We start from the raw sequence: 23,027 nt of genomic DNA on the forward strand, positions 1-23,027 counted from the left end.
TTAAATGCTTATGTCATCATCATTTCTATGTACATTTAATTTTTTATGGTTATTAGTAAATATTGCCATGTTCTTCTACGAGAACATTTAAATAACCACAATGTAATCTCCATTTTAACATTAAATTCAAGGAGATCATCGCTATGGCAACAGACAATAAGACGAGTTACCAGAACAGTGCTTTCCAGCTTTTCAACAAGCCAAAAATAATGAACAGGTCCCATGAGATTGAGAATCCTGCAATCTAAACTGATTATCTATTCACTTTTTAGGCTTTTCAGATGTTATAAACATGACCTATCAGCATTCTCACTCAAAACAGCAGACAGGATACATGGGACCATAGAGTTTGTGAGAAAAGACCTGGAACAGTAAGACCTAACTGTCGAATAAGATAGGAGAGTGGCATCGAATCATGAGAAGTGGTGACAGTTGCATGACAGTCTTCCCATTTTTTCCTAAATTGTATCAAACAGGGGTTGATGAGATTACTGATAGACAGGAACTGTACGATACTATAAGACTGATTACTTCACAATCGCTCTTATCTTCTTTCCAGGCAAGGAATATATTATCATTGCAGACCTTAAGATAGTTATTCTTGCATACATGAAGGTACTCATCAGAGAACTAGAGAATAAAAGTTGCAGAACTGATTCAAGTATGATGTCTGTTAGACAAAGCCAAATGGACGACTCCACTTTCAATACTTAACATGTTCTAATACTTAATCCTCAACATACCTACTGTTATTACATTTTGCCTGAGTTGTTTCTGAGTCTACTCACATTTTCTGAGTTAAGCACTAATTTCCCCATCTCAGTGTACCTCATTTCCCCAGATTAAATAGCAAATATAAGATCCAGAAAATGTGCCAGATGTTGGGGCAACTGCAATATATAGTCTTCATACGGAAATATCAATGTACTTTTGAAAGCTGCAAGCTTTTTGCAGATATAACACTGGTTAAAATGAGTCCTGACTCAGGATTGTACCATGCTGCATTCATGAAAGGAATGCACTTTCAGGAATTATTTAACTTTGACTCACATATCAACTTGACTATCAAAACTGTCAACAGAAAACTTGGCTCTCTATACAGAATAAAATCTTTCCTAATCCCTGAAACCAGAACCACCATTACCCATACTCACCTCATCTCTACCCTCTTGTATGCCTTACCTATAAATATATATATATATATATATATATATATATATATATATATATATATATATATATATATACCAATCTTTCTAAAAGTAACCTTACTGAACTGGCAACCTGCTATAACAACATTGCCAGATTTGCCACAGGCTCACCTTTTAGAACTCACCACTGTATAAATCTTAAACAGCTAGGATGGCTAGAGCTACAAAATCAGCTATTTCAGCAACTTACCATCACTCATAAGATACTTTATCAGCCCAATAATACTCCTATTCTCAGTACTCCTCACCCCCTATAGAAATCTTACTACCCTTCGCTCAGCAAATAAATTTCTGACAACTACCCAGAAATACACTAATAAAGCAGGTGACTCCCTCTTCTCCAATTCTGTAGGAAAAATCTGGAATAGGCTTCCCAGCAATCTTCAATCACACTCTTCAAAAAGCAACTAAAACTACTCCTTAAAGTACAATGGCTATGCCTATGCACTAACCCAGATTAAAACTAATTCTTCAGCATTACTTGTCTTTTACAAACTGTGGTGGTGGTGCTGCAGTAGCATTGTCGCCTCATAGCAAGACGTTGTACCGTTCGATTCTCAGCTAGAACATCTTCTGTGTGGAGGCATACGTGAATGGGGCGTGCCTTCGTTGAAGGTTGTGCATCAGGGCTGGTAACCCGGTACGTAAAAATCCACTACCAATCATTAGCGGACCGGAGTTCCATTGTGGCGACCCCTAACCGGGAAAAGCCAAAAGACAGACACACACACACTTGTCTTTTACAACCTTTTCTGATCTCTCAGCCTCTTTAAGGCTTCATTTTTTGCAAGCCTCATTTTGCCTGCAAGCTTCCTTGTAGTACTTAACAATTTGTTAACTTACCCCTGCTCCATGCACCCACTTCATAGCTCAGCACTGAAATAAATAGGACATGCTGGAGGGACAGATTCATAACCCAGAGGCTCCCTTCACTCTGGAATAAAATCCCAGTCCAGGTTAGGCAGAGTCCCTCACTGACTCTCTTGAAGAGGAATCTTGATGAGTGGATGGGAGATCGTAGGTTTACCCCGGGTATCACTTCTGTGTCACTGTTAGACAGAGGCACAGTATACTAACCTCAAAAAAGGGCATAGCAAAATAAATTTTAAATGGGTGGCGAAAGCCAAACACATTCTGGCTAGGCTTATAAATGCCCTAGGGCAGATAGCCTAGTATGAACCTATGAACCTATGAATGTATATCATCTATTCCCCTTGAGTGTATAACTTCTAAACAAGTCTATAGTGAATTTCTATCTATCTCACTTTGCCTACTCTCCCTTGTCAATTGTCAACCCCTTAACCTGTATATCTTGTGTCTGCAACTACTGTATTTACTATACAGTATATCCATGATTCTTAGCATGTTGTTTGTATAATACTAGCCTATACTAATGTTTGTTTCTCTGTGTGTACACACGTCATGCTGTTTCTATAATGTTAGCCTATACTTTACTTTTTTTTTTTTTTAGTTTTGATCTGTTCTATGGTGTCTATCATTGTGTACCACTGTTACATTACACAGACTGGAGCTTTTCTCCCTGGTCCTCTACTGAAAATGGGCATGTATTCAGCTAGACTAGCCCGGTCAACAAATGTAAAACAAAAATAAATAAAAAAATATTTCTGTCTCGCTTCTTCTTCTTTTGGCTGTTCCCATTAGGGGTCGGATCACCTGTTTCCATTTCTTCCTGTTGTCTGCATCTTGCTCTGTCACACCAACCACCTGCATGTCCTCTCTCACCACATCCATAAACCTTATCTTAGGCCTTCCTCTTTTCCTCTTACCTGGCAGCTTCATCCTTAGCATCCTTTTCCAATACACCCAGCATCCCTCTTCAGCACATGTCCAAACCAATGCAATCTCACCTCTCTGGCTTTGTCTCCAAACCGTCCAACCTGGGTTGATCCTCTAATATACTTATTCCTAATCCTGTCTACCCTCGTCACACCCAGTGCAAATCTTAACATCTTTAACTCTGCCACATCCAGCTCTGACTCCTGACTTTTTGTCAATGCCACTATCTCCAACCCATATAACGAAGCTGGTCTCACTACCCTCTTGCAGACCTTCCCTTTCACTCTTACTGGTACTCTTACTGGTACTCGTCTGTCACAAATCACTCCTTACACTCTTCTCCACCCACTTCACCTGCCTGTACTCTCTTCTTCACCTCTCTTCCACACTCACCATTACTCTGAACTGCTGATCCCAAATATTTAAACTCATCCACCTTCGCCAACTCTACTCCCTGGATCCTCACCATTCCTCTATCCTCCCTTTCATTCACACACATTCTGTCTTAGTCCTGCTGACCTTCATTCCTCTCCTCTCTAGAACATATCCCCACCTCTCCAGGGTCTCCTCAACCTGTTCCCTACTCTCACTACATATTACAATGTCATCTGCAAACATCATAGTCCACGGGGACTCCTGTCTGATCTCGTCTGTCAACCTGTCCATCACCACTGCAAATAAGAAAGGGCTCAGAGATGATCCTTGATGTAATCCCACCTCCACCTTAAATGCATCTGTCACTCCCACTGCAGATCTCACCGCTGTCACACTACCCTTGTACATATCCTGTACCACTCTTACATACTTCTCTGCCACTCCTGACTTCCTCATACAATACCACAACTCCTCTCTAGGCACCCTGTAATATGCTTTCTCTAAGTCCACAAAGACACAATGCAACTCCTTCTGACCTTCTCTGTACTTCTCCATCAACACTCTCAGAGCAAACATCGCATCTGTAGTGCTCTTTCCTGGCATGAAACCATACTGTTGATCACTAATCATCATCTCCCTTCTTAACCTAGTTTCTACTACTCTTTCCCATAATTTCATGCTGTGACTGGTCAATTTTATCCCTCTGTAGTTATTACAGCTCTGCACATCACCCTTATTCTTAAAAATCAGTACCAAAACACTTTTTCTCCACTCCTCAGGCATCCTCTCACTTTCCAAGATTTCATTAAACAATCTGGTTAGAAATTCCACTGCCATTTCTCCTAAACACCTCCATGCTTCCAGAGGTATGTCATCTAGACCAACAGCCTTTCCATTCTTCATCCTTTTCATTGCTATCCTTACTTCCTCCTTACTAATCCGTTGCACTTCCTGATTCACTATCCTTACATCATCCAACCTTCTCTCTGTCTCTCTCTCATTCTCTTTGTTCATCAGCCCCTCAAAGTACTCTTTCCATCTGTTCAACACATTCTCCTCACTTGTGAGTATGTTTCCCTCATTATCCTTTATCACCCTTACCTGCTACACATCCTTCCTAGCTCAGTCTCTCTGTCTAGCCAGTCGGTACAGGTCCTTTTCTCCGGCCTTAGTGTCCAACCTTTCATACAACTCTCCATACGCCTTATCTCTTTGCCATGCACCTCATCTCTTTATACTCCTGTCTACTTTCTTCATCTCTCTGACAATCCCACTTCTACTTTGCCAACTTCTTTCTCTGTATATTCTCCTGTACTTCCTCATTCCACCACCAGATCTCCTTGTCCTCCTTCCTCTGTCCATATGTCACACCAAGCACCTTTCGTCTCGCTACACTAAAGAATACATTAAATGACTAGGATTTATCCACTTGGAAACATTGGGGGCAAGGCCAGTTCCTTAATGTTATCTGTGGCAAGCAATTCCTTTCCAGCCAGCTGGCCCAAACAAGCAAAAACTCTGTACTGACAATAAACCATACATTTAATACATCTTTCTTAAATGTCCTGCAGCAATGTCCATTCAATTTTATTCACCCACTGTCTTTGGTTGAAAGAAGTGCCACTGACTTTCTATATTGTAGCTTTCTTGGACCACTGCCATTTCAAATCTCATATCTAATGCAATTATAACAATAAAAATGCACTGTAATGCAAGCTGTATTTTCTCTTGATTTAAATTTCTGAATAGTACACGTGTGTTGTTGGGGGGTGTGTGGTTAGAAAATGATAGCCTCTTGTTTTAGTCAGGTCAGCATGAAAGGAAACATTACAAATAACAAAGGAGTGCTACAAAAGACCCTTTCCCTACCATTGACATTCGCATTCAGTTGTATGCTTTGGGTTTACCTAATAAGACATTATGATGGCATACTGAGTAATCCCGTCTTAGGTCTGCAGGAAAAGCCCTTGACATGCCTCAGTCCAGGTCAGTGTGTTTTAATATCTGCTTTTAAGAGCTGCTTCATTGTCTGCAGTAGCAATGCAGCATCCTTTCTCTTACTTATAAGGATCAGTGACTGCTTTCCAGATGGAACAAAGAAGCGGATGGCAAACTAGAATCCGTTGGGCTTTATTGTCTATTTACTTTTCAATAAATAAATAATTAAATAAATATACACTGCATTCCCTTTTGTCAAAATACCTAGAAAAATGTAATAAAGTACCTTTAATAACAGTAAAGCATGACAGTGTTCTCATGCACGTTGAACAATTTACATGAAAGATGAAAAACAATTTATCTGCACCTATAAAATTTCTCTCTTTGTGTGGCATTTGCATATCATAGGTTCATAGGTAAGTACTAGGCTATCTGTCCATGGGCATTTATAAGCCTAACCACAGAGTGATGACTTTCGCCTCCCCATTAGATTAGTAACCTGGGCCTCTGTCAACAGGGCTCCTGAAGTGATCCCAGGGTAGAACTTACGATTACCCATCCACTCATCAAGATTTCTCTTGAAAAGGGTCAGAAAGGAGCTCTGTCGAATATGGATTGGGATTCTATTCCAGAGTGAGGGGAGTCACTGGGACAGGAATCTATCCCTCCAGCATGTCCTGTTTATTGTTGTACATAGGTTCAAGTCGCTAGAACGAGTGATTCTGAGGGATGTCGCTTTTTTGAGGTGAAGCATGTCCATTAGTTTTATTTATTTATTTTTATTTTACATTTGTTGACTGGGAAAAAATCCGACTGGATACATGTCCATTTTCAGTGGAGGCCCGGGGAGAAAAGCTCCACATATACGTTGGTTTACATTCAGGAGAGTAAGATATCACATTGGAATACAATTGGATCAGCTCCAATATGGAGAGGAGCAAGATCAGATAATGAAGTAGTACACTGGTTATACTATATACAAACAGAAAAAAGGAGATTAACAATACACTTGCTTATATAAACACAAGAGGAACACAAAAATCAAGTCATTAAGTCAGCAATTGAATAAGCAATGCAGAAAGTTAACATTATTTGATTCCATTTAGAGAAGTAAAGGCGAGAAGGATTCTTGGGTGAAGACATAGGAGGAGATAGAGTACTTAGAGAAGAAGGTAGTAAGGAAAGAAATTTTGAGACAGCTATATAGGGGGGGGGTTAATCTGGATGTGGGGTAGGGAGGAGAGAAGTTTTTAAGGCAGTTATATAGAAGGGGGTTTAGTCTGGATGTGAACATTGGCATAGCCAGTGTGACTTGAAATATAGGAATAGACTTTTTTTAAAGTTATGTAAGGAGGTGATGGTGGTGATACTAGAGGGAAGGGTGTTCCATATTTTGGCAGTGACATTAGTGAATATAGCATCCCCACCTGAGTTATTGGATTTTACTTTTTGGATGAGTGGTAAGTTAGAGGAGCGTATAGCGTTGCCACCCCTCCGTTTTTTTTCCAGAGTGCCCGGAAATCAGTAGGGCACTCCGGTTCTTGCACTCGGAGTCCGGAAATAGCGACATCAGGCTCGTCAGCGCGTATTAAAAAAAAAAAAAAAAAAAAAAACATTCCCGTCTTGGACTCTCATTGATTGGCTGCTTGCTGCAGACGAGGCTCGTGCAGCAAGCAGCCAATCAACACATAGAGTTAGTAGTCAAAGCCCTGCAAAGCCCGTGAAAATTTATGAATATAAAGCGGCGCTTCAGCTTAAGTTTTTACCTTTTACTTTTGGGTGCTGCTTTAAATCTGAAATTCTTGCTTGGACCATCGGACGTTGTCTTCAGTGGATTGCCTGCTGCCTGGAAGCCCTGCCTGCTGCCTGGAAGCCCTGCCTGCTGCTTGAAAGCCCTGCCTGCTGCTTGAAAGCCCTGCCTGCTGCCTGGAAGCCCTGCCTGCTGCCTGGAAGCCCTGCTGGTTAGTTTTTTATTCGTATATTCCACATTTAATTCAATGTATCATGGAAATAGCTAAGAAATAGTCTTACTTCTACCTTAACCCACAGATGTAGAGAAGCGAAATACAACCTGTCGCTAGATTGGGAGTACCACTAGGAGTCTAGGTAGCTGCCTAGCAACCTCAGCTTCCAGTACCAGTCTCAGATGGCCGCTGGTACTGTCCTGTTGCTGTGCACATAGTTTGTGACGAGGTGGTAGAGCAGTAGTTGACAATATTGCACAATAGTAATTATAAAATACAATACTTTATGCCATTAGTGAATGATTGTAATTACTGAGATTTGTTTCAGTGCTTTAATATTTCATTTGACTCATAAATGATGTCATCTGACACGCTTTTCATTTTTTACTGAAGTATCCTACAATTGCAGTATTTGGGCAGCATATAGCCAGGGATGGAATAGATTTAATGAAATGTGTCATTTCGCCTTAACACTCACTGTTACTGGTATTTCTTATATTGCTGTTTGTGAAACTTTCTTTGCTGTGTTCATCGTTTTGCATTTAAAATTATTAGAATCTGTGTTAATTTGCTATATATATATATATATATATATATATATATATATATATATATATATATATATACATTAAAATACATTATTTATACTTGTATATACTTTATACATTAAAATAATGACAGAATCACATTATTGATTGTATATGTAAATTCATTAAGTTTATCTCAGGAAATTGTAATTTCATTTTTTTAAATGAGTATCAGCAATCCTGCATAAATCTGCGTAGAGCCAAGGTAAATTCTCACCACTTAGCAGATGGGTAGCATTTAGCTAGGGATCTCAGTATGATCTGCATCTGTGCAGACAGAACTGCACAAAGGTGGGATCCTTTGGTTCCTTTTGTTAGAACGCTGAAGAAAAAAGTTGGTAACAGTTGAAAGATGAATGGTATGCCAGGGAGGAAATGCATTGCATTTATTGTTTGTAACATGATTATGAATGTTGTGGTGGCATGCATGACCATTCTTTTGCATAATTAAATACAAATTAAATGGCTGTGCATGTTCTGTAGACTCCATTTGACTTGCAGCTTGTACACCTTGCAAATTTAATTTCTGTGGGCACTTGTGAAATTGAAATTGCAGTCATAACACAGTATGGCAAGAATACACTTTTCTGATATGGCCAAAGTTGCTAGAACACACAACAAAGTATTATGTCTTGTGGTATGTTGGTGCTTTTCATCTGTCTAGCATCAAGTTGCTGGGTATCGTTCAACAGGTGTGTTATTATAAAGAAGTAAGTTAACTATGAAGTTTTAGCAACTTTTATGTCAAATAATGCTTCAGGGGTGTGGAGGGTGAGCAGCTGAAGAGTCAAGTTGGGGTTGTATGAAGGGGGGGGGTTGGCATAATGGTTAAAGTGTTGGCCCTTTAGCTGCCTGTTCTCTTCTGCTGCTGAGAGCTTGTTTTAGTAGCCCTGCTGCTGATTTTTCTGGAGGTAAGTGGATTTTTTTTAATGGATTAATTCTTTGGAATTAAGGTAGATTTTCAAAGATTAGTGTGACAAGGGGAATGAAATATTGTCATGCACAGCTACTAGTGAATTTTTTAAATATTAAATTTATATTAATTCACTAGCTGTACTGGCACTATCTCATTCATTGATGGTGACAAGATGTGTGTAACTATCTAGATGTTCAACATGTGGTGATTAACTAGAACCTACTTGTTTTTTGTGTTAGAACAGATCCAGATTGATCCCAGGGGAGGCCCATGGGAAGACACATTGGAGAGTAGGGAGCTTTGGTGGCAGGTGCATTTAGATGCTAGTAAAAGTCCAGGATTAAATGATTATATTTCCATAGGAGCTATATTAAGACTTAAAGCAAATAGAATTTAAATAATTGAGTTTCAGATCCTGACACAAGGGGGCAGTGGACCATGGAAGGATCAAAATGAATACACATTAATATCTTTAAATTAATATAAAATAATTCTTTATTTTATTCTGTACTATTGTATTATTTTTAGTCTGGAATGTTACTTCCAACCTTACATAAAACAACAACAAAGATTTTAAGGAATTTATTAGACATATTTATTAAGTCCCTACAAATTTAACATTTACAGGGTACCCAATAATATTCATTGTGTTACTAGATTGGTTTTAAATACACTCAATGCACTTTATATTTATTTATTTATTTATATATTTATATATTTGATATGTTTAACATATGTATACACAGCTTATTTTTAAGTATTTTTAAGTATTTTCATGTATTTTTAATTTTTTACATTAAGTGGATGTGGCACAGGCAACATCGATTCTCCTTTTCTTTTGCATTAAGAAGTGGTCAAGGATTAAATGAATCAAAAATTTCTTAGAAGTACGTAATGTCAACACACTATATGGCCTCAGGTTCGCTGGGGATTTATGTTTATAATGGCAGATATAAGCCTAACATCGAGACAAATCTACATCAAGTGTTTGGCATAATAGCACGAATGAAGAACACATAGGAATGTATGTTCTTTGGAATATGACGTCAGTGTTCTGAGATGCTTAATAATTAATTTAGATACTCATGAATATTCATGAGATATTGATGCCGATAGGGCATTTTAAAATGTGGAAAATGAATGTTACTGGCACATTTTTTTAATTAATAGGTTATTCACCTATATAAATGTTTTTTGCACAACTACCTTAGATCTGATGAAGTCCCACATTTGTGAGACGAAAACGCGAGTATTACATGTGGAAGAGCGTTATTCACTTTAGAGTGGTTTATTAATAAAAGTGAATTGTTCACTCGACTGCCTGGAGGTTTTTCTGAGTACCAGCTTCACTTACAGCAATCCGGTTACAAGTTTGTCTTTTTCGCTGTGGAAGCTACACACTTTGGAGGTTATCTAGATGTTCAACATGTGGTGATTAACTAGAACAGTTTCTAATCTGGTTTTGGACTTGGTTGCAGTGAATATATAATGACTTCGTGATTTGTATAAGATGCTTGGACTGTAGATCTGTCTTTCTAGTCTGTCGTCACCGTGATGTTTACCTTGACCTGTGTTTCTTCCTAGGGTGTCTTTCTACGGTGTACAGTCTTCGTAGTATAGTGAGGCTTAAATGTAGCTTTTTTGTCTAGTTTGTCATCACAACTGTTTACCTTTTACCTGTGTTTTCTAGGGTATACCGTCTATACCAAAGCTTAGCTCATTTGATGTTACAGTGAATATACGATTACATGATTTGTATAGGATGCTTGGACTGTAAAACTGTCTTTTCTAGTCTATCATCACCGTGATGTTTACCTTGACCTGTGTTTCTTCCTAGGGTGTCTTTCTACGGTGTACAGTCTTCGTAGTATAGTGAGGCTTAAATGTAGCTTTTTTGTCTAGTTTGTCATCACAACTGTTTACCCTTTATCTGTGTTTTCTAGGGTATACCGTCTATACCAAAGCTTAGCTCATTTGATGTTACAGTGAATATATGATTACATGATTTGTATAGGATGCTTGGACTGTAGAACTGTCTTTTCTAGTCTATCATCACCGTGATGTTTACCTTGACCTGTGTTTCTTCCTAGGGTGTCTTTCTAGAGTGTACAGTCTTCATAGTATAGTGAGGCTTAAATGTAGCTTTTTTGTCTAGTTTGTCATCACAACTGTTTACCTTTTATCTGTGTTTTCTAGGGTATACCGTCTATACCAAAGCTTAGCTCATTTGATGTTACAGTGAATATATGATTACATGATTTGTATAGGATGCTTGGACTGTAGAACTGTCTTTTCTAGTCTATCATCACCGTGATGTTTACCTACTGTCAATGTGAAATATCTCATATGGTTTTGAGCTTGTTACAGTGAATATACACAGGATATTTTCTAACGTTTTGTTGTGTAGATATTTAAGTTTTGAGACGACTTAAATATTTATTTAGTGACACTGGGCCACTACCTTGGCATTGGTCAAACTAGCAATGTTTATTACTATTGCACAGTAAGACTGAACACACTTTGTTAGGGCCTTAAAGTTGCTTATAAGGAGTAGCTGGCTGATTATGTTGTAGTCTGGGGGAAAAGGGGGGGCATAGTTAGTAAACTTGTGCCAGCCTTTCCCTTGTGTATATAAATCAGACCTCAAGTGTGTCTCAACTGCTTTAGCAGGGGCCCAAAGCACTGTTAAATAGGGCGCTCGAGGTCTTCACTTGGCCACTATGCTCAACTCTAACTGTGCCAGTGGGAGGAGGTGGTGGTGAGGATCTGGAGTGGAAAAGGGGAGAAACCAGCCCCAAGTTGACTGGTCTCTGTGCTTTGCACTTAATATGGGGTGTTGCATCTGGAATTGTGGGGCTACGGAATTCATCTTTATGTCTGCCCATACGGTCTCTTATCATTATGCAAGTTATTACTGTTGCAGCCAGAGGGTATTATGATTGCTGAGTTACATATTTCATGTTTATCATTGTGTCGGCCCACACTATGTCCTGTTTGTCTTTATGCAAGTTATTACAATTGTAGCCAGAGGGCATGATTGCTGAGCTGCCATGTATTTCATCTTTATCTTGTCAGTCCACAGTATGCCTGAACTTTCTTGCTGTGTTCAGACTCGGCTGGATAACGTTTGCACTGGGTTCTACATAAAAGTAGAGGGTCTTAATTTGGTGCATTGCTGTAGTGTCTGACCCATGTGTTTTACACACAGTTGAATGCCTTCTGTGCATATTCTGCTGTCACACCAGGTTCATGTGTAACAGCTGCAAGTCCCTCAGACAGGAGTTGCTTCTGCCTTTCATTGCTTTACCTTCACTGTAATTTTTCATGAGGAGTCTCATTTTTTTTTTCCCTATACCAACTTGGTATTACTAGGGTGTGAAAGTCTGGAAATTCACATGTGAATGTGAACTCTGGCTAGTGGCTACTGACTGACACAGGCCCCACCAGGCACTGGTGTTGGTCACAAGTGTTTTGATTTTCTATTAATAGCTGTTTTGGTTTATTGTAGTGTTGAGCAAGGATCCTACAGGAATCATGTTCAGGAAAAGGTCAATGGATCATCAAGAAGAGGCTGAAAGCGCATCTCCTAAGAGGTTTTTCTGCAGTTATAATAAGGTGTGGGAGCAAAGCTACTCATGGGTGCGACCTGTTCCAAATGCAGATGCCATGGCAAAGTGCACATCCTGTGGAACAACTTTCACTGTAAAATGGGATGGGGAAAAGCCACTGAAAAGCCATCAGAAGTCAGACAAACATCATCAAAGCCTTCAGCTCCAGAGGCAGAACCTCGTAATGACCAAGTTTATTCAGCCACGTAGTGTAACCAGTGAAGCTTCCAAAGTCACTGCAGCTGAAGTGACAGCAGTCTATCATGGAGTGAAACATGGTCACTCATATGTATCCATAGATTGTGGAGGTAAGCTGGCACCGACAGTCTTCCCTGATTCTACTTTGGCTTCGAAATTCACCTGTGGGAAGACAAAATCTGAGAGTATTGTCATGAATGTTCTTGCACCTCATTCAGAGGAGCTCCTTCTGCAGGAACTTGGCAATTCCTATTTCTCAGTGGGATCAGATGCATCCAATAAAGGGAACAGAAAAATGTTCCCTTTAGTTATTCAGTACTTTACTCACACCCATGGCACACAACAGAAACTCCTTGATTTCTATGAGGATCATAACGAAAGTTCTGAATGTATCTTTACTAGAATAAAGGACATCCTTGTGCATAAAGGACTCAAAGTACAAAACATTGCTAGCTATGCTGCAGAGAATGCCTCAGTCAATTAGGGAAAGCACAGGTCTGTTTTTAAAAGTTTGAAATCTGAGGTGCCTCACATCATTGCAGCAAACTGTTTATGCCATGTAATACATAACTGTGCCAAGCATGCAAGCAAGGCCCTTGCAAAGTTTGATGTGGAGACTCTGGTTTTGAAAATACATAGTGAGTTTTCAGCATCTGCTAAAAAAATGGCACTGTTGAAAGGCTTCTATTCTTTCCTAGACCAGGACTTTAAGGAAATAATGCAACATGTTGTAACAAGGTGGCTGTCTTTGTTCCCAGCTGTGGCAAGGCTGGTAGAATGTTGGCCTGCTATTAAAAGTTATTTTATTAGTCAAGGGCCTGAGGACTGTCACCCCTTATCTGGAAATTTGTGGAGGCCGATGAGGATGGCATCAGTGGGGATGTGTCTGAGGCAGAGTGCTACATACATTTCATGCACTACATCCTGCAGGTATTCCACAAGTCTATAGCAAAACTTGAAAGTAACACTCTCTCTGCTCCAGAGTTGTACACCGTGATGAAAAGTCTAAAAGATGAGTTGCAGAGAAGGCTAGATGACCAGTTCTTTGGTACTAAAGTTTCATCTGCCTTACAGCACTTTACTCCAGCTGTCACACAGCAGGTCTGTAGGACCTTCTGTGATTTTACAGTAAAGCACTTTGTTACCTACAGAAGTGGTTTGACTATGATAATAGTCCCTTTAAAGCTATGCAGGTCCTCAGCCTCCAACATCCTTTAACTTGGCCAGAACTGCGTACAGTTGCAGACCTCTTCAAATTGGATGTGGACATTGAAGCACTTTACTCAGACTACTGTACTTTAACTGCTGCATTGCCAGCCCTGTTACAGATGACAGAGGCATCTGTAAGTGATCGCTGGGTGACTTTTTATTAAAGCTCCAGACTGCAAACCACTTTACAGACTGGTGCAGTTTGCTCTTTCAATCCCCCCCAGCAATAGCTTTGTGGAAAGGGTTTTTTCACTTATGGGGAATGCGTGGACTGATGTAAGAAATAGAATGCTTGTGTCACTTGTGAAGGCCGAGTTGCAGGTCAAGCTAAACTTTAACATGAGTTGTTCGCAATTTTATTCATTTGTGAGAAATAACCAGCCATTACTTGAGGCTGCTAGATCAAATGCCAAATATAGCTTCAAGTATAAGCAATGATTTCTAGCAAAACTGAAGATATTTTAAACAGTTGCTTTTCTTTTACTATTGTGTGTGGTGAACCCTTAATGTACTGCTTTGAATGAACTGGTGTTTTTAATATCTAATTGTATTTCCATTTTAGTACTACCTGTGATATGAGACTTGGGCTTAGTTTTCCCATGCTTGTGTATGATGTACTGTTGTATGTAGTGAACCTTTTGAAGTATTGCTAAATAAAGTTTTTTTTATTTACTTTTTGACTCGTCGCACATTTTTCTACTTATTGGTAACTGTATGTGATATTAAAGACTTATGCTGAAGGGTGGAGTAAAGGGGTGTGGCTATTAAAAGGAATGGGTGTGGCTTGATTGTGCATGGGGCGGGGCTTGTTTGTCAGGAAATGGCAGAGTAGAAAGGTGGCAACCCTAGGAGCGTAGCCTGTTAAGATTAGTATATGGTATAATTAGGTTCTTGAGTGCTGGAATTTTATCCGGATATTTCAGTATTTTAAATGCTTCGATAAGTTGGGATTGTTGTAGGAGGTTTGGAAGTTCTATCCATCCTAGGTGTTTTAGGTTTTGACAGTGGTGGGTTCTATATGGCAAACCCATAGCAAATCTGGCAATGTGATTATAAGAACATGAGAGTTTATTCAGCTCAGTTTTATTAAGCTTGTTGAATACGGAGGAAGCATAGAGGAGTGTAGAGAGTAAGTGCGTGCGCGCAATGGTCACTTTTGTTGTGGGAGTGAGAAAGGATTTGATTCTATATAGTGATCCTAATTTCTTATTCACGGTTTTAATAGTGAGATTAATATGGGTGTTAAACTTGAGTTTATTGTCAATGGTCACACCTAATAGTTTGGTATGGGGATCTGGAATAATGATTGTCCCGTTGTTTGATATGATGGTGAAGGTAGTGTTGGGAAGTATATGGGTTGGATGAAAGAGTAGTAATTTTGTCTTATTTGGATTAAGGATTAGCTGACGTCCTGCTAGCCATTTTTCAACTTCTGTAAAGCAGGTTTGGGTTTTAGCTAGAAGTTTAACTATAGATGTATCCGAACATACTAATGTTGAATCATCAGCATACTGTATGCATTTTGCCTCGGGGATGGATTTATGGAGGTCATTGATGAAGACAGAAAAAAGAAGTGGTCCTAGTATGGACCCTTGTGGAACTCCAATGTTATTCGGTAGGAGATTAGAAAGTTTATTATGCCAGAGAACGGCTTGTTTCCTACCTGAGAGATAGGCTTGAAACCAGTCCAACATAAGGTTGTCCAAGTTGAGATTCTGTAGAGTATTATGAAGTAGCTGATGGTTGACCATGTCAAATGCTTTTGAGACGTCTAGAAAGAGAGCAGATGACATTTTTTGTTATTGCGGTTTTGATTAATTGTATCCGTAAAGGAGAGCAGGGCAGTTGTTGTGCTGTGGCTCGGACAGAAACCATGTTGAGAACTGGTCAGTAGATTGTTCTGGGTAAGATAGTGAAGTAATTGCTTGTGTATGCATCTTTCCATGATTTTGGCCAAGGGGGACATTATAGCTATTGGCCTATAGTTAGACAATTCAGTGGATGAACCGCCCTTATGGAGTGGTATGACATGGGATATTTTCCATATTGAGGGGATATTAGATTCCTTGATGGTACGATTAATTAGTATGGTTATGGGGTAAGCTATTACATCAGAGGCTAATTGTAAATATTCGGCAGGGAGTTGGTCAGCAGAGAGAGTAGTAGGTTTGAGTTTTTGTAGTAAGGATCTTATACTGGAAGTGGTGACAGGTTGTAGATTAAAAGTAGTTGCGGTTTCAGGGGTGTTTTTGGTTATAGGGCAGCAGGTGGCAGTTAGTTGGTTGGCTAATGTTTGGATAGTCTCTGTAAAAAAAGAGTTGAAAGTATTGGCTACCTCTATTGGTGTTTTATCAGATACCTTTTCTGGGGTAGGAGTGGAGCATTTGCCAGGGTGAAGAAGGTTGTTGAGACCAGCCCAGAATTTTTGAGGATTGTCATGATTTTTATCTTGTAGTTGGGAATAGTAGTTTTTTTTTGTCAGCTAGTATGGATTTTTTTGTTGCATTTCTTTCCTGCTGGAATTTTATCCGATCTAGGGGTAGTTTGGTTGAGCGCCATTTTTCTCATGTTTTATTTCTGATTTTAATTTTAGATTTAGTTTCTTTTGTAAGCCAGGGTGCAATATTAGTTTTAATTTTAATTACTCTTTTAGGAGCGTGAGTATCAAGTATGGCTAAGAAGGTAGCATTAAAAGTAGATACTGCTTCCTCTAGAGGGAGATGTATAAGATTAGTCCAGTTACAAGATTTAAGTTCAGACAAAAACTTTAAAAGGTTGAACTGCTTCTTATTTCTAACTGACCTATACAAGGGGGTTTTGGAGAGTCCTGTTTTGTTTCTCCTGATATATGTGATGAGGTGGTCACTAAGGTCATTTGGAGCAGTCCCGGACATGTATATGTGGGGTGGGGAATTTATTAGGATCCAGTCTAGAATACTTTCTTTTTGTTTTGTATTACCAATTCTGGTGGAGGTGTTTATGATCTGGGAATATCCATAAAGGTTAACGTGGATAGGGTTAGATTCTTTAGAGCACAGGTTCCAATCAATGTTGACATCACCCATAATTATGGTTTCTTGTGGGCAGTTGTTATTTAGCCAATCTAGTATATTTTCCAGTGTATCTACATTGTTCCCAGGAGGGATGTACAATGTAATGAGATTTATGCTTTTTTCTTTATTTAGTTGTAGTTTTAAGGCAAGTATTTCGGCGTTGGAGATTTTAGGTGGTTGGGTGCTGTTTAAAGTTAGATTTAGATTGTTTTTGTATAGAACGGCAATGCCTCCTCCCTTTCTTTTTAAGCGGTCTACCCTGTATATATTGTAGCCAGGTGGCAAAATTTCATTATCTTTGGTCCCTGGTTTTAGCCATGTTTCTGTTAAACAAATTATGTCTGGAAGGTGTGTGGCTAATAGTGCATGTAGGTTGTGCAATTTGTTATTGATACTTCTTATATTTAGGTGGAAAATTTGGAGGGAGTTGGTTGATGGTTTGTTAGAGTTATTGAGGGTTGTGGGACCAGGATTGGGGTGGATATCACCATATTTAGTGATATTTTTTCTGAGACATTCTAATAGTTGAATTAGTTTCAGCAGTAATTTTACATCCTTTATTGACTTGAGGTGATTTTGGTTGAGTTTATAGTGATAATGATAAATAGGTTTAGGAGTTTTACAATTTAATTGTTGAGTGTCAGGTCTATTGCTGTGTTTGGGTAGGGCAGAACGGGTATGACAAATTGGGTAGTGGTACCCTGAGTAGGGTTGGTCTTCATATTTGGTAGCTAGGTAAGTAATAGTAAAAATTGGTATCGTAATAATTAAAGTATATACTATTGACTTCCTATAGTTGGGTTGAGTGGGTTTCATTTTTTTGGAATTTCGGTGATTCAGTAAGAAAAACGTAAATATTTAGAGGGTGTGGTGATATCCAGTGAGGAGATAGCATACGATTGGCTAAGAGATAATGAGTGGGTGGGGACTCTTAAGTATAAATTTAGGGTTACTGGGGGCGGGTGGGATATGGGGGCAGGGTGGGAGCTGAGGCGAGCAGCGAGGCTTAGCGAGCGGGCTTATCCAGATTACTAAGTTTTTCAAATGCATGTAAGTTAACTATATATTGTAAGCTGCCGTTTGCTGAAATTTGTACCTCGTGCAAAGAGACAGGCCGACTGGCACACTAGATATGTACTTTTCTGTATGATTAATTCTGATTTATAATTTGTTGTAGTGTGATTTTTGAAGTACTGTGGTAGAGGAAAGAACTCTGCTCGTACTACAGGACGCCAAAATCAACGGAAAATTGATGATGGAAAATTCCAAAACACAAGTAGATAATTCCAAAACGATGGTAGGTAAATCCAATGAACTATTTTATTATAACCAAGTTAAGCGCTTTCGGCTGTACCCCAGCCTTCATCAGAACAACTAAAACACATGAGCAACGTGGTATATATACACACCCACACATCCTCACAAGCATCATATGAAAATCAATTAATTAATCATTGTAATCATAAAAACATTTAAAAAAGGCGCCAAATGTTTTAAAGAGACACAGTGCTCCATGGTATGTAAACACTATCCTACACTAATGAAACACAAGACTTACAAAAACAATAAGTGGGGAATGAAATAATGTATATACATAATAAATATTTTGATATATTGAGTAAATACCCCAAGATTTGCCATAGTTTTTGTATGCAACCCATGGAGTTCAACGTCAACATACAATTAATGTTGTTTGGGAGTCGAAATGGAACAATTATAATACATATATATGTATAAGTATATAATGTGTATGTATATATTTAATAAAAAATATATTTAATGAAAAATAATGAATGAATAATGATGAACTTAGATAAGCCACGGCTGGTCCCTCTAATGCATATAAGCTTTCATAAAAAATGTACAAATATAAAATTAAATATAACATAATATAATATAAGTATATATTCATCATGGCCAAGACAACGGATATTCATAAAAAAGTTACTCAAGAGCTAAGAAGGGTTTTATGCTGATGAAATCATTGAGACCGGGTGGTCTCGTGGAATCTGTTAAAATTTGCCATTTACTTCATACGATGACAGTTTCATTTTCCAATCCCCTCCAAAGGCAGTGATGTCTACCTGTTCTATTATTGAAAATAAAAAACTGTGATCATCACCCTTTTCCAAAATGTGCCTGCCCAATGCATTTTTGTTATCATGCTTCCTTATTCTATATAGATGTTCGTAGATGCGTCTATTAAGCTGCCTCTCTGTTTTACCCACGTAATGGGCATTACATTTGCTGCAGACAGCCAAGTACACCACCTGTTTTGTTTTGCAGTTTCCCCTTATACATTTAATAGTGGTGTGACAGACGTCATCTAGTCTTATACTTTTATTGTTGTTAATGTATTTACATTGTTTGCAGTTGCCACATTTGACTGTGCCTGTGAAGGTGGCTGAATTGATTTGCATGTGGTTACCCTTCTCTAATAGTGCTTTCAAATTGGGAGCTGTTTTGTATACACATCTCGGTTTGTTACCCAAAATCTGGTCCTTGTCTATGACCGTCAATGTATGCCAATATCTTTCCAAGATATCCTTGATGATGTGTATACTGGGGGAATACATGAGAACGCATACCCTACCCAGTGGTGATTCGTGTGTACCATCTCTGATGGATGGTTTGTAAGTACCTAATAGTGGAGGATATTTCTTACCCCATTGTTTGTATACATAATTTATGACCTCATTGACCATGTTTTCAGGGTAAGATCTTTTGTAAAACATGTCTCTGATTGTTCTAAGCTCAGATTCCAGGATGTGAATGTTGGACGACATCCTAGCCACACGAATGCATTGTCCCTTTAACACATTATGGAATACATGTGGTGGATGATTGCTGCTATAATGTAGTCATTCGAAAAGGTTGGTTTTCTGTAAGTGCTGGAGGTAAATCCACTTTCATTCTTACTCAGAAGTACGTCTAAATATGAAATTTCTCGATGACTGTACTCGTGCGTAAATTGTAGAAACTCCACTGTGTGGTTGAGATATATCATGAATTCCTTCAGTCTCTCTACAGATGCTTTCCACAAAATAAATATATCGTCAAGGTATCTGACGTACAGGGCAATGTCCTTAAAATAAGAACTTTTGAAAACACATTACAACAAGGTCCACAAGAGACATAGTGACTCCGATAATCTAACAAATTTGGAGAGACAAAGCCTACTAGACCTTATTACCAACAAGAGCATCAGAGTCATGAAACCTGACAAGGGTGGAGGGGCTGTTGTATTCTCCACAGATGAATACAATTTGGAGATACATAACATCTTACACAATTCAGGAAACTATGAACACATTTCCTTGAATCAGGTCAACATTGGTCACAAGCGTATTGACCTCATCATCGAGGAGTACCTCATAGACAATAGGATCTCTAATGAGACTTATTCCTTCTTGAAGGTAGATCATCCAGTGTTGGCCAAAATAGTGGGTATCCCCAAGATACACAAATCCCTTGAACAACCACCCTTTCGCCCTATTGTATCAGGTTCGAGGTCTAAATCCTTCAAAATAGGTCAACTTATCGATGGATGGCTCAAGAAGGCGTATGACCACATCCCACACATCATTAAAGATTCTTGGAGATTTTTGGGGGCCATCACCAAGGATGTGTGGGACACCAATTTGATATTTTTGACAGTGGATGTGGTCGATTTGTTCTCATGCATACCTAGGACCGAAGGTTTAGAATATTTTGAAAGAAGTCTTAAGAGATTTACGGACTACTCATGGGAGAAAATTAGCCTTATATGTGACATGATGTCACTTGTGTTGGACCACAATTACATCTTATTCCAAGGAGAATATTTCAGGCAGACCAGGGGAGTGGCGATGGGAGCAGCTTGTGCTCCCATTTTTGCGAACCTGGTTATGGCCGAGTGGGAATCCGAAAGTGTTTTCAAAAGTTCTTATTTTAAGGACATTGCCCTGTACGTCAGATACCTTGACGATATATTTATTTTGTGGAAAGCATCTGTAGAGAGACTGAAGGAATTCATGATATATCTCAACCACACAGTGGAGTTTCTACAATTTACGCACGAGTACAGTCATCAAGAAATTTCATATTTAGACGTACTTCTGAGTAAGAATGAAAGTGGATTTACCTCCAGCACTTACAGAAAACCAACCTTTTCGAATGACTACGTACATTATAGCAGCAATCATCCACCACATGTATTCCATAATGTGTTAAAGGGACAATGCATTCGTGTGGCTAGGATGTCGTCCAACATTCACATCCTGGAATCTGAGCTTAGAACAATCAGAGACATGTTTTACAAAAGATCTTACCCTGAAAACATGGTCAATGAGGTCATAAATTATGTATACAAACAATGGGGTAAGAAATATCCTCCACTATTAGGTACTTACAAACCATCCATCAGAGATGGTACACACGAATCACCACTGGGTAGGGTATGCGTTCTCATGTATTCCCCCAGTATACACATCATCAAGGATATCTTGGAAAGATATTGGCATATATTGACGGTCATAGATAAGGACCAGATTTTGGGTAACAAACCGAGATGTGTATACAAAACAGCTCCCAATTTGAAAGCACTATTAGAGAAGGGTAACCACATGCAAATCAATTCAGCCACCTTCACAGGCACAGTCAAATGTGGCAACTGCAAACAATGTAAATACATTAACAACAATAAAAGTATAAGACTAGATGACGTCTGTCACACCACTATTAAATGTATAAGGGGAAACTGCAAAACAAAACAGGTGGTGTACTTGGCTGTCTGCAGCAAATGTAATGCCCATTACGTGGGTAAAACAGAGAGGCAGCTTAATAGACGCATCTACGAACATCTATATAGAATAAGGAAGCATGATAACAAAAATGCATTGTGCAGGCACATTTTGGAAAAGGGTGATGATCACAGTTTTTTATTTTCAATAATAGAACAGGTAGACATCACTGCCTTTGGAGGGGATTGGAAAATGAAACTGTCATCGTGCGAAAGTAAATGGCAAATTTTAACAGATTCCACGAGACCACCCGGTCTCAATGATTTCATCAGCATAAAACCCTTCTTAGCTCTTGAGTAACTTTTTTATGAATATCCGTTGTCTTGGCCATGATGATCATATATACTTATATTATATTATATTATATTTAATTTTATATTTGTACATTTTTTATGAAAGCTTATATGCATTAGAGGGACCAGCCGTGGCTTATCTAAGTTCATCATTATTCATTCATTATTTTTCATTAAATATATTTTTTATTAAATATATACATACACATTATATACTTATACATATATATGTATTATAATTGTTCCATTTCGACTCCCAAACAACATTAATTGTATGTTGACGTTGAACTCCATGGGTTGCATACAAAAACTATGGCAAATCTTGGGGTATTTACTCAATATATCAAAATATTTATTATGTATATACATTATTTCATTCCCCACTTATTGTTTTTGTAAGTCTTGTGTTTCATTAGTGTAGGATAGTGTTTACATACCATGGAGCACTGTGTCTCTTTAAAACATTTGGCGCCTTTTTTAAATGTTTTTATGATTACAATGATTAATTAATTGATTTTCATATGATGCTTGTGAGGATGTGTGGGTGTGTATATATACCACGTTGCTCATGTGTTTTAGTTGTTCTGATGAAGGCTGGGGTACAGCCGAAAGCGCTTAACTTGGTTATAATAAAATAGTTCATTGGATTTACCTACCATCGTTTTGGAATTATCTACTTGTGTTTTGGAATTTTCCATCATCAATTTTCCGTTGATTTTGGCGTCCTGTAGTACGAGCAGAGTTCTTTCCTCTACCACAGTACTGTTATAGTGTATTCATTATCTCATTATTTGTGATTTTTGAAGTAGATACTGTTACTTTTTGTTGAACCCAGAGCGCTAGCAAACAGTCAGATAAAACAGCGCTAATATATAAAATTTGGGAGATGCTTTTCCTTATAGAGGGTACTTAGAATATGATAGATACCTTTCAAGAGCGTATCTAGTTTCTTGAAAGAAGTTACTCTTGTTCTCTTTTTTATTTCAGTTGCGGTGGACTAGCCAAGCTTAACTATGCTGTGCAGTATAGATTAGGTTTCTTTCCTTGCGCCTGGAGAAGAGTAGGAGTTTGTCTGCGAGGGGAATGCGGGAGGACTA

This window comes from Protopterus annectens, chromosome 9.part0 (genome assembly GCF_019279795.1).
Source record: "Protopterus annectens isolate FY-2018-M chromosome 9.part0, PAN1.0, whole genome shotgun sequence".
Classification (NCBI taxonomy): Eukaryota; Metazoa; Chordata; order Ceratodontiformes; family Protopteridae; genus Protopterus; species Protopterus annectens.